Genomic DNA, 13,449 nt, shown 5'->3' on the forward strand with positions numbered 1-13,449 from the left:
GTCAGCCTGCCGACCTGCAAGGGATGGTGGCCCCCATCCCCGCACCCCAGTGGGGCAGGCACGGGAGTAGGACGCCCCTGTGCCAGAGGGCACATGGTGGAGGCAGCCTCCCGCAGGCCCGCATTACCCCCTCCACGTCCCTCCCACCGGCCCGGCGGAAGAGGGACCCACCACTGGGTGTGATGGAGGAGGGCGCCCGCCGGGGGCCCACCCACAGAGAGGCTTGGCTCAGAGGATTACTTTCAATAGATCCAAGCGAGCTAGCTGCTCCGCTACGTACAAAACTCTGACCCAGAATCAGGTCGTCTACGAATGATTTAGCACCAGGTGCTGCACGAACATTCGGGGCACTAAGGGCAATGGAGGTGGCCCCCTTCCGTCCGCGCTCCCGTCCCCAAGCAAGCGGCTCTAGGCATTGGCCCTCCGAGAGAGGTCGGCTATCCCAGGCCAATCGAGGCTCCACAGCACTGCGGTATCGTTACGGTTTAGGAGGGGTTCTGACTTAGAGTCCTTCAGTCATAATCCCACAGATGGTAGCTTCGCCCCACTGGCTCCTCAGCCAAGCACATACAACTAATGTCTGAACCTGCGGTTCCTCTCATACTGAGCAGGATTACTATTGCAACAACACATCATCAGTAGGGTAAAACTAACCTGTCTCACGACGGTCTAAACCCATCTCACGTTCCCTATTAGTGGGTGAACAATCCAATGATTGATGAATTCTGTTTCACAATGATATGAAGAGCCGACATTGAAGGATCAAAGGCGACGTCGCTATGAACGCATAGCTGCCACAAGCCAGTTATCCCTGTGGTAACTTTTCTGACACCTTGTGCTTGAAACCCAAAAAGTCAGAAGGATCGAGAGGCCCCGCTTTCACGGTCTGTATTCATACTGAAAATCGAGATCAAGCGAGCTTTTGCCCTTCTGCCCCGTGGGAGGTTTCTGTCCTCTCTGAGCTCGCCTTAGGACACCTGCATTATCGTTTGACAGGTGTACCGCCCTAGTTGAAACTCCCCACCTGCCATTGTCCTCTTAGCGGTCGTGCCCGGCAGGCGCCGGGAGCTTGGACCCAGAAGCGAGAGGCCCACGGGGCTCGCCCCCGCCTCACCGGGTAAGTGAGTAAACAATAAGAGTAGTGGTATTTCACCAGCGGCCCGAGGGCCTCCTACTTATCCTACACCTCTCATGTATCTTCACAGTGCCAGACTAGAATCAAGCTCAACAGGAGCTTTTTTCCTTGCTGATTCTGCCAAGCCCATTCCTTTGGCTGTGGTTTCGCTAGATAATAGGTAGGGACAGTTAGATGACGAGGCATTTGGCTATCTGTACCACCTCTCGGTGGCTCACTCTGGGTTATTATGCTGCCCATCAGCGTCAATTCAGTTTTGCTTCCAACAATACAACATTCTTTCGCTCCGGAGTCCAGCCACACTGAACGCTGTCCTCACTGGAACTGGGATCACGTATAGGCCAGAGATAGTATACCCTGCAGTACTATTCCAACAACTTTAAGATTGTCTACAAACAGTCCTGAGAAATTTAAATCTGATTAGCAGGACATCAATAATCAATGTGTGACAATTATGAGACCTATTCATCATTCAAGACATTTCAACAAGTACGATGTACACAACTATATCTAAATTGTTATAAGCACACATTTATAAAAAAATATACACATCTACAAATTGCACATCTAATTAGAAAAACATTATGCTTTATAAGGATGACATGTGTGCTGCAAAAAAGTATACATCTCAGTATAAGCTTGATATTCAATTGTCCATGAATACCTGGTACATTTTAAGAGTGTCCATTAAAGTAGTCAGGCAAACATATTTCTTGAATGGGAATGACATTTGCAGACCAAAATCAGCCAGAACAACATCATTACATTGAGGCCAAATAACACGACATCCAACGATAAAGCCATGAAATTTTACAGTGTTGCATTTTGTGAGATCTTTTATTTGCTGTGACACATCCTGATAGTATTTCACTTTACTCTCAAACGCTAATTCAAGGGAATTCTGAGAATTTTCATAACAAATTGAAACATCAATCACTACAGCTGTACCATTTTTGGTAAATACTACATCTGGTTTTCATAGTTCTCCTTGATTATTCTTAACATGAGGTTCCCTGTATGCCATCCAACCACACCTTTGTGCTCTATCAATGAGTAATTCCAGAATTTTGTTATGTCTTTTTATCCTAATGTCCTTAGTTTTAGGACATGCGTCTGAAATATGAGAAATTGTTTCACCAACATCATTACAATACCTACATGTAACAAATGCACGATTTCTTCCCCTAGTGATGGTTTCTCTGGTATATAAAACATTTGCTCTTAACATCAGGGCAGCTATGTACTGGTTTTCTTTTATTTTGTTATGCTTGCTGATCAAGGAGTTTGAGGTTGGATTACTTGCTAAGTATTTTATACCATCACCTTGGACAGGGAGATTTGCCCATTTCTCAAACTCTTCTTTTCTTCAATCATATGTTGCTAACAAATTCAAATCATAGCTCAGAAACCTACTGTCTAAATTGTTGAGTTTGTGTGTTTTGATGATGTTATCAATTTTTTCATTCATATCTTCTCCTGCATACATGAATGAATGAGCTATGTACAGGTCTAGAGCTGCCCTGAGATACAATAAACTATTGACTTTATTGAGACACAATTTGTGTACATAGTTTAGGTATACTGAGGCCCCCAAATAATCTTTTTGAATATAGGAGACCATCACATGTGTATGCAGGAAGGTGTAAAAAGTGTTTGACATACTTTTTTATTGTTTGATCCAGAACATTAAAAGTCACATGCATCAATATTGCTTTTTGGGATTCCTTATTTGCGAAAAAAGAGGAATCGCAACTAAGGAATTGCAAAATGCAATGCATCAAGAAATCGCTAAATAAATTCCAATTTCTTAATATTCCTTAATTGCGACTCGCAAATTGCGACTCGCAATCAAGGAATACCTCCTCATTCATTCCTATGGGCCTAGAGAGGCCCATAGGAATGAATGGGAAGACATTCTCAATTTGCGATTAGCAATTAGCGAATCGCAAATTGAGAATGCGATTTCAAGGGTGCAGGGGTGTCCAAAGGACACCCTGTTGCACCCCCGAAATCAATCTGTGGACATATGTTGTGCACACACATGCCCTAAGGGCATGTGTGTGCACAACATGAAACTTTGAAAAATGCACAAAAGTGCTTTTTTCAAAGTTTTCGCAAATTACCATGAGGTTCAACCTCATGGTAATTTGCTCCCCCTAATTGCGAAATTGCAATTTTTTAAAGTTTCATGCATTGTATTTAAGGAATCGCAAAATGTGATTCCTTAAATGCAATCCGAATTTGAGAATTCTCAAATATTTGCGAATTCTCAAATTGCGAGGGCCTTCACCCTTCATGCATTCCAAAAGCAGATTTTGCGATCGCAAACGGCCGATTTTTGCGATTCGCACAGTTTGCGATCGCAAAATCCTTTGATGCATGTGCCTGTTAAAGTTTTTGCTTCCATTCCTGTCATTTCCAATTTGAATGATATTTTAGGTACCAAGTACTGACATAACGTTTCTATTTTCTGTGTGGGCTTAAGTGGTAGATTATCAAGTTTTTAAGCCCAATTGACAAGAACCTCATTAATTTTGTTGTTGCTTGTATGACCAGTGTGTGGATCAAAGTTCAATCTGAGGTATCTCTCACTTTCTCCTGGATTAATATTTTCACTATTTTCTTTTTCAAATTACCATGCTTTACAGTTGTTAATCAGGATTTTCTCTTTATGGTGACTGATATAAAATCCATGTGTCTTTTTCACATTAAGTTTTAATCCTGTAGTTCTACTGAACTTTTCAATGATTTTCAGATTTGTACTCATTCCTTCCCAGGTACTGCTGAGTACTACAATGTCAGCGGCAAAGGGGAGAGCGGTGATTTGCTCAATAAGACCATCTGATCCAAATGTGAAGTCCTTGCCGTTTTTCTGAAGATCACAGATTAGAGGATCCATGGCAATGTTAAATAGTAGTAGGGATAATGAATCACCTTGTTTGACCCCAGATTTCCTTGTTATTTCAGGAGTTGCTTCGTTGTTCTTTCCCTTGAAAGATGTTGTTGAGTCAGTGTACAAGTCCTTTATTATGTCTCTGATGTTTGATGGAACCCTTTGCCTTGCGAGACTCTGTATAATGTGACCATGGCTGACAGAGTCGAAGGTTTTCGATATATCTATGAACACAACTGCTAATGAGTGACTGTTTTTTCGTGTCCCCTTTATGATATTTTGCAGGAGAGTCAGATTCTCGAGACAACCTCTAACCTTCATGAAGCCTTTTTGTCTCGTATTCAATTCAACAAAAAATGAGAGTCTTTTAGTTAGTATTTTTGTGAATAACTTCATGAATGCAGCATGGATGGTAATTGGACGCCAGTTACTTATGTTTTTTAAGTTCACCAATCGGTACATTCTTGGGTATCAAAATTGATCGGTTCTTTTTGATAATTTCTGGTACTCTTCTGATCCACAACCAAGACGATAGAATTCTGGGCAGCAGTCTTGGTTGCCTGCTGTGCACTTTATGCAAGTCATTCAGACCAATCTTATCAGGCCCCACTGCTTTCTTTAAATTGGAGTTCTGTCGAAGGCATGAGTTATTTTGAGCAATGTTATTTCTTTACATAGATTTCTAATTTCGTAATCCTCTGGTATCTGATCAATCGGCATGAAATTAGGATTTTTCTTGTTTTCTTTCTCAATTATGTTTTTGTAGTATTGAAAGATTTCATCAGCACTAATTTGGCAAGTGGCATCTTCTGCCCCATCAATGATAATCCTGGCAATTTTCTTTTTGTCTTTTTTAAACATTGCCTGGTATTCTTTATAGCTGCCCTTTGCTTTGGCATAATTTATCTTGTGCGTCCGATTAAGCCTTCCGTTTTTCTTGTCTTTTTTTGTTATCTTGTTCTCTACTGAGGCATTCTGGTGCTCATCTTGAGCAGAGTTTGTCGGCTCAATATTGAGTTCACTTGCTGGTTCATTGTTGGTACACTTGCTGGTGTAGGATCAGTGGTGTTTTCTGCAATATCAAATCAAATCAAAAAGAAGCTTTATTCGGCTTAAATTTCGAGAATCCATAAAAGCACATAAAAATATAGAGCAGAAATTACATAGCTTTCATTATTATATTAAATAAAACCCATTTCATAAATACAAAGAGAAAAACCAATGTAAAAAAAAAATCAATTCATTGACAATCTAAAACGCAGTAGGCTCTTTAAAAAAGTTGTCACACTATACAGAGTAAAATCGTCCTCTAACATTTGTAGTCTGAGTAGGGCAGGTCTACATTGTCTCAATCCCCATTTTTTAAATAAACTGAGTATATACCTTCGCCTGATTGTGGTATAAAATCTACAAAATAGGATGCAGTCTAACATGGATTGTTGAGATACATCGTCGCAGGGAGAGGGGGTGAAAGATCTTGACCAGGAGTTAACCTCGGGAAAAGTGGTTAATCTAATAAAGCTGCCCCCCCTAAATCGAGTTAGCAGCATACGGGAATAACTACTCTGGGTAATTATTAAGTATCTCTGAAGCCCTTGGCCATCTATCATCAGATGATTTTGCATGACAGACACTTTCTTACTCTCCAGCTGCCGCCTAGACTCTCCCAGGTGGGTAAGACAGATTTCCTTCAGTTTCTTCCTAGAAATGTCTATCATACTAGACAGATTGTCAAAATATTCCTGATGGCCAATGGCTATTAGGAAATGTCTCACATACCTAAACCACTCTATTCTCATACTCCCCTGAAGGTTCATGCAGTCCTGGATGATGTCCCTATTTAACCCTGTCTCCTGGGAAACCCACACCCGGATTGGGCTCCTCTTAATGAGGTCTGACACGTAGACTAGGCCCAACTCTCTGTGTGAAACATATGTGGAGGTTGATTTAGGAACAGCCAAAAGATAACGAAGAAAGGCATTTTCACATGCCTGAATCTTTGCGATGTCAGTAATGCCCCATAAGCCTGCTCCATAAATTACGGTGGACACGCACTTTGGCTTACAGATTTCAATCAGCATTTTTACTGGTCTTCCCCCTAGCTTAATAGCGAAATTGCGTATAGCGCCTATTGCACGCGATGAAGCCAATGTCCTAGCATTTGCTGCTGCAACCCAGGAACCATTATTTGCAAAGTTTATGCCCAGGTAAGTGAAAGTTTTAGTTTCTTCTATCTTAGCATCGGCCGAATAGATATTACAATGTATCTGGCTTTTTTTGGAGCAAGTCATACTAAAAGTCTTGGTAGTGGTAACTTTTAAGCCCCGAGTACTCATATATTCAGCAAAGGAGTTGAGTGATCTTTGGAGACCCATTTGCGTGGGCGCCATGATGACCGCGTCATCCGCTTACAGCAGGATTGGCGCTGAACTACCTTGGATTTGGGGATAATCCTGCCGATTATCAATCAAGTGGGATGCAACACTATTAATATATAAGTTAAATAGAAACAGTGCTAGTATGCATCCCTGGTGAACTCCCTTTTTAATTGGAAAATTGGCTGTACACTCTCCTTTAATACTAAAGCGGACCTTAGCGCCTGCCCCCTGGTACAATTCCTTGATAAAATTTATAAGGCAGGGATCGATTCCTAGGTCAAGTAAAGTACCCCACAACATTTCGTGACTAACGCAGTCAAAGGCGGAGCTTAGGTCCACGAAAGTCATGAATAACTTGTCCTCTTTTGCGACCATATATTTACCAATAATGATAGCTAGGTTTAAACCTTGCTCTACTGTACCCAGACCTTCTTTAAACACATATTGGTATTTAGAGAGCACCCCTGAATCTGCTACCAACTGCTGAAGCCTATTTAAGATGACCCTCCCGGCCACTTTCATCAAAGAGTCCAATAAAGAAATTGGCCTGTAACATTTGGGGTCCTGGCGATCCCCTTTTTTAAAAATGGGGATCACTATCGCTTCCTGCCAGGTTGTTATAAAACCTATCTTATTAGAGCTGTTTAGTACCTGAGTCAGGAGAGGGGCCCATAATCTGGCCTCTGATTTGTAAATGTCCACTGGGACACCATCAGGTCCAGGGGCTTTACCCCCTGAGCTCGCTGCTATTGCCCCCTCTATCTCCAATAATTCAAAGTTAATTTTCAGAGCAAATGTTCTTGATGAATTATTTGGTATATCACCAACTATAGTGACATCCGGGCCCTCCACCAGGGGATCCTTCTCATAAAGACCAGTGAAATGTTTGACCAAGGTGGCTAAGTCACTACCTCATCCATCATATCCATAGCAGCATCGTGTTGCTCTACGTTTTGGGCATATTTCCCGATTTCTGTGATTCTGTCTTTCAGCTCATCAAAGTTCTTGATTGTTTCCGCATGTTTGCGATTGATAAAGTCTCTGCGCTTTTCTGTTGTTACTTCCATTGTAACCTCTGGTTCATCGCAAGAGTCATTTTCAGAAACATTTGATGCTTGTAGTACATCTTTTGCGGATGTTTTGCTTTTATCTCTCTGGGCCCGGGTGCTGCCTTCCCCCGTCTCTGAATCGCCAGACCTCACGGAGGTCGGCCTGAGCAAACTCAGAGAAAAAGGACCATCGGGAAGGGGCCGAGAGGCAAGTGTGTACCCGGGCCCCTCGGGGCCCCGGTGGGTAGGCCCAGGTGCTGCCTGCCCCTGTCTCGGCATCACCAGACCTCATCGGCAAGGGGCTGAGAGGCAGGTGCATATCCGGGCCCCTGGGGGCCCCGGCGGGCAGGCCCGTGATCTCCCTTCCCCTCATTCAGAATTGCCAGACCTCACGGAGGTCTGACTGAGAAAAAAACCTCAGAGAAAAAGGACCATCGGGAAGGGGCTGAGAGGCAGGTGCGTACCCGGGCCCCTGGGGGCCCTGGCGGGCGGGTCCGGGCACGGGTGCTGCCTTCCCCCGTCTCAGCATCGCTGGACCTCACGGAGGTCTGCCTGAGGAAACTAGGAGAAAAAGGACCAACGGCAAGCGGCTGAGAGGCAGGTGCGTACCCGGTCCCCTGGAGCCCCCGGCGGGCATCCCCTGATTCAGAATCGCCAGACCCCTAAAGGTCTGACTGACCCTCTCCCTAGTCATCCTCCTTTCTTGTAATCCCTGCACACAAGGTGACAGAGGGGACCCAAGGCGCAAAAGTACCCGACTTCCTGGAGCCCTCGCTGGGATCGGGGAGGCAAATGGAACCTCATCGGGATTTCCAGGGAAGTTCGGCCACCCCATAGGAAAGCACTGGGTGCGACCAGATGGCAGAAGGGATCGGTGCGACCAGATGGCCGAGGGGATAGGTGCGGTCAGATGGTCGAGGGGATCGGTGCAACCAGATGGCCGGGGGGAAAGTAGCGACCAGATGGCTGGGCACAAAAGGGAAGCCATCTGGTTGCTCTGTGCCCCAACGAAAGAGTGAGCGGGCACGGGGGCATGGGGAACCGGAGGCCAAGGGCCCCAGCTGGGCACCAGCCATTGAAGCTGCGAGGGGGACCTGATAGGCCCTCTGACACAGAGCATGCGTACACCTTGACAAGAAGGGGAGGCCTGCACTGGACCGACAGACCCATGTCCTAGGCCTTTGGTGGAGCAGCAGGCCAGGGGACGGGGACGGAGTACCTGACACGGGGCCCGGTGGGGCCCCTGGACCCAGCTGGGGCTCTCAGGCCCAGAGGTGCAGGGGAAGCCTCCCTGGGCCTGAAGAACACCATCCTGGACACCCTGCCATGAGGCAGGACCAAGGACGGAGCCTGGGGTGGGGAGGTCACCCTCCCTGGGGCCTTCAGGGGCCTGAACCCAGCCAAGCAAAGGGAGGCTCCTGTGGCACAACGGAACCCCATTCTGGGCCTTTGGCAATGTGGCAGGCTGGGGGACAGGGCCCAGGGCCGGAGCACCTGACACGGGCCCCTGGATCAAGCCAGGGCTCCCAGGCCCAGAGGCGCTGGTGAAGCCTGCTGGACACCATCCCGGGAACCCTGCCATGTGGCAGGACCGAGGATGGAGCCCGGGGTGGGGAGGCATCCTGGCTCATCCAGCTGCCGGCTGAAGACCGCTAGGCAGAGAGGGGTCCCAGAGTACCTTGTCCCTAGTAATCCGGAGGGGCTACCCACCTTTCTGGTAACTTGTGCACACCGCAAGACTGAAGGAACCCTAGGCGCAAACATGACCGACCTCCTGGAGCCCTTGCTGGGATCCGGGAGGCAAATGGCCCATCATCAGGTCTTCCAGGGAAGCGCGGCCATCTGGTCGCCCCATAGGAAAGCTTTGGGTGCAACCCGATGGCTGAGGAGAAAGGTGCGACCAGATAGCTGGGATCGAAAGGACTCCCATCTGCCCTCCCCCAGCCTTCACAGTAGGGCTCCTGCCTGCCCACGCAGGGCTGGGGGCTCTGCTTCCAGGGGGGGGCTCGGAGACCCCGACTGGGCCTCAGGCACAGGGGGGGACCGCCAGAGCTCTCGGGCCTGACACCCAGGGGAGGAATGCCTGGGACCCATGGAGCCCACCCCGGGGAACTTTGTCACGGCGTGGGCCAGAGGAGGGAGTCCCCGGACAGAGGGGAGGTGTGGTCCGGGCATATCCCATCTGGTCCCCGGCAAAGAACCGATAGCCCAAGAGGGGTCCCAGAGTACCTTGTCCCTAGTAATCCGGAGGAAGGCTACCCCTCTTTCTGGGAACCTGTACGCATCTGGTCGCTCCATAGGAAAGCATTAGGTACGGCGAAATGGCCGAGGGGAAAGGTGCGACCAGATGACCGAGATCGAAAGGACTCCAATTTGCCCTCCCCCAGCCTTCATGGTAGGGCTCCCGTCTGCCCATGCAGGGATCAGGGTCGCTGGGTCACAGTCACGGGGAGGCCCACCGGAGCTCTCGGGCCTGGACCCCAGCCTGGGAGAGGTGTCCCAGCATACCCTGCCCCTAGTAATCCAGGGGAAGGCTACCCCTCTTTCTGGGAACCCATGTTCACCGAGTGACGGAGGGGACCAAGGGCGCGGAGGCGCCTGACCTCCTGGAGCCCTTGCTGGGATCTGGGAGGCAAATTGCCTCTCATCTAAATTTCCAGGGAAGCCCTGGCCTTTTGGTCGCCCCATTGGAAAGCATTGCGTGCGACCAGATGGCCGAGGGTAAAGGTGCGACCAGATGACCGAAATAGTGTGGGCCTCCTGCCTTCCCTTGCAGGGCTCGGGGGCTGCAGGGCTCGGGGGCTGCAGGGCTCGGGGCTGCAGGGCTCCGGGTCTGCAGGGCTCAGGGGGTGCTCCGAAACCCCACGCTGGGCCTCAGGCATGGGGAGAACCGCAAGCGCTCCTGGGGCCCAGCCGCCCAGGAGAGGACTCTTGGCAGGCCACAGGATGGGGGCTCCCAAACCCAGGCCCCAGGGCCGGTCCCTGCTTTCCAACCCAGCCAGTCCGGGGAGATCGGGGAGCCTGCCCAGGCACGAGGGACCCCTGTCCCGGGCACACGGACCCTCAGGACGTGCCCTCGTTTCCACACATTTTTCTGAAATTATGCATAGTGTGCGTAGGGGGGCTATGCATACTATGCCCAGCCCTAGTACCATGGTCGATACAAGTCATTATTGAACACAAATGCCTGACTAAGCTTTACCACCATATATGTCTTGTTCCATCGCACACCCTTTCACTCCCCATTCAAAGCTCACAATGCTTCCCTGGATCCTATTCAGCCACTTACTTGTGGTGCTGGCAAGAGCAATCCTTAAACTTAGGGGGGACCTCTTTGCGAATGGCCACCTCATTATTTTGGATCGACTTGTCACTGTCTAAGCCCTTCCACAAAGGCTGTGTCTAACACATCAACAACTATGCAATATGTGCCTTGTCTTCTAGTCCACACAGGACATGGAACCCTAAACGCCCTCAGTCATACAGACACTATTACACATGGGGACGGGACATCACCTGATAATATGGATATACAAAGCCATAACGGAACACAATGGGATCCCACTGACGCCCTACATGGCAAATGGAAAGTTGATTTTGGATAGGTGCTATACAACATCAAATGAGAATAGGGTCTTGAATTACTACAACGAGGGTCCAGAAAGGCCTAATTTAAAAGCATACAATTCTCAATTTTGCACAGAGTCTACTTGACATGAGAAATATTCACCTGTTACTTCCCTAATGCACACCTTAGTTGCCCCTGCTGCCACTCAGCTTCTGCCAGCTTGCACCATATGTTTTGGTCTTGCCTGTCGCCATTCTCTTATTGGCATTCAGTACATAACACATTACAGGACGTTAATGAGCTCACTGACATGAACACATGGAAGGTCTGTGCCCTTGGCATTCTCAAGCATAGAAAACACCAGAAGGTGAGGACACACTTTGCCAGCGTGGCTCTCTACTTGCTAAAAGAATCCTCACCCTGCAGTGGAGAGCAGATCATTCCCCAAACTTTTCTGCATAGCATGGAGTACTAGGGAAATGGGGAAGAGCTGAGGGTTAGACCTTGTGTTATGAAGAAGACCAACATTTTCATAAGAAACCAATTTCTATGGCCTGGGATGCTTTCTTAGATCATCCAACCACTCTGAATGATGATTTGCCCCATGAACTCCTGTATGAAAGCTGATAATATGCATATTTCACCATCCATTCTTCCTGTCCTCCCTTTCTCCCTTCCACTCCCCTAGTAAGCCTCGTTTTACTTCCCCTCGTGCATCCACCCTTACCAGGCCAAATCCTATAGGCTTCCCCCACTGGAATGTCACCTAAACCAGAAGAATCAGCCTTTGCATTGTTTAATACTCAGTTGGTGTTATGGAAGCAGCATCTTGGTTCAGTGGCTGAAGTTGTAGCTCATGCTGATGACATAAATCCACTACTGCCTGCCAGTTTTTCAATTATCTCTCATACTTGCATAGTAGAAAGGTCTGGGAAAGGACGCAACATCCTGGGTTGGCTTCTATGCACCCTTGCAGGGTTGTTTGTCATGAGGTTGTAGGATGTTTTTGAAAGACAATGTGTAAAAATGTAGGTCTAAAGTGACAAAATAATTATAATTCACATACAGTATTCATACATTATTAGACATAATGATAACCTATATGCATACACTCACATTATAAAACATGTATCAACAAAATTGTCTTCTACATGTGTTAACCTAACACCAAACAGTGCTCTAATATGGCCTGTTGCATATATTGTGATTGCCAACAGGATATTAATTAACACTCACAGAAGTCCATATGTCACTTTAAAGTACAAATGTACATCTGGCATAGAGCCGATGAACATTGCATCATTTATTTTTTACGTTTGTATCAATTTGATTTGGTAATTTTAAATCTGCAATCCATCAACAGAGGTTTGATTTGTCCCATGTACAGCATATGCAGACAATCCACTGTGGCCATTGCACATATAAAAAGTAATTGTAAAAAAACCAAATTTAAAATGAATTGACAGGGTTTAAGTAAAAAACGAAATAGTCATTGTAAGTGTGTTCCTAGGTAGTGGGGATTTGCTTTTCATCTCCATCTCTGCTGAATAAACAACTGCTTTGAAAGCCTTCTGATGTCCTCGGCAGCTGTGATTGTTACGAGATAACAGTGTGTGCTTGATATATATATGTGTGAACAAGGGCGAGTTAGCCTGAAACGCGTAACTGTTCTCTGTGTGGTTGCAACAATAAATCACCTTTGCTGATTCCTGTGGTCCGTCTCCCTCGTTTGCCGGCGTGTGTTGCTGCTGAAAACGCTGTGAAATCCGAGGAGGAGCTTGTATTCTATATATATATATATACATATATATATTACCTACTGGCGGTCGCCAGTAGGTATATATAGTTAGGATTTTTTCCCTATGGGATTTTTGAAAATTCTATGTCTAATAACTTTGGCGTTTGTGGACGGAATTGGCTGAAATTTTCTGGAAAATGGAACATTTTGTTTCTGAGCAGCCCCTGGAAATTTGGGGGGGGTTTGTCAAGGGGGGGCCGAGAAAAAAGGGGGGTCCCAAAACGTGTTTTTAACATTGAGTTTTCCATAGGGCGGTTGGCCTCACTTTTAGCCCGAACGGCTGAATGGATTTCCACAAAACTTGGCAAAATTGTAGGGACTGGAAGCCCGATGTGCCTTTTCTAGGTCTCAATATATGTGCTTCAGTGGATTTTGAGAAATTAACGTTCAAAAAAAGATATATATCTGTAACAGCGGACCGGGCAGCGCTCCGGTTCGCGGATTTTACGCGTAACGGAACTTCGCGTAGCGAAGCTGATTGGCTCTCCGGTGTCTGTCAACATTCTAAACAGTCCGGAGCGGCCGCCATCTTGTCTCTCGGTAGGATTGAGAGACAAGAGGAGGCCAAAACAAAGGGGGAAATGACCATAAGGGGGCATAGTAGATCCTCCCTGACCCCCTAGGTTTA

At 47.0% G+C, this 13,449-nt stretch overlaps 1 pseudogene; it reads right to left on the reverse strand.

The window, feature by feature from the left end:
* Positions 1-217: 217 nt before the first annotated feature.
* Positions 218-1,337, reverse strand: LOC144765643 (28S ribosomal RNA; annotated as a pseudogene).
* Positions 1,338-13,449: the final 12,112 nt, after the last annotated feature.

This window comes from Lissotriton helveticus, chromosome 6 (genome assembly GCF_964261635.1).
Source record: "Lissotriton helveticus chromosome 6, aLisHel1.1, whole genome shotgun sequence".
Taxonomy (NCBI): Eukaryota; Metazoa; Chordata; class Amphibia; order Caudata; family Salamandridae; genus Lissotriton; species Lissotriton helveticus.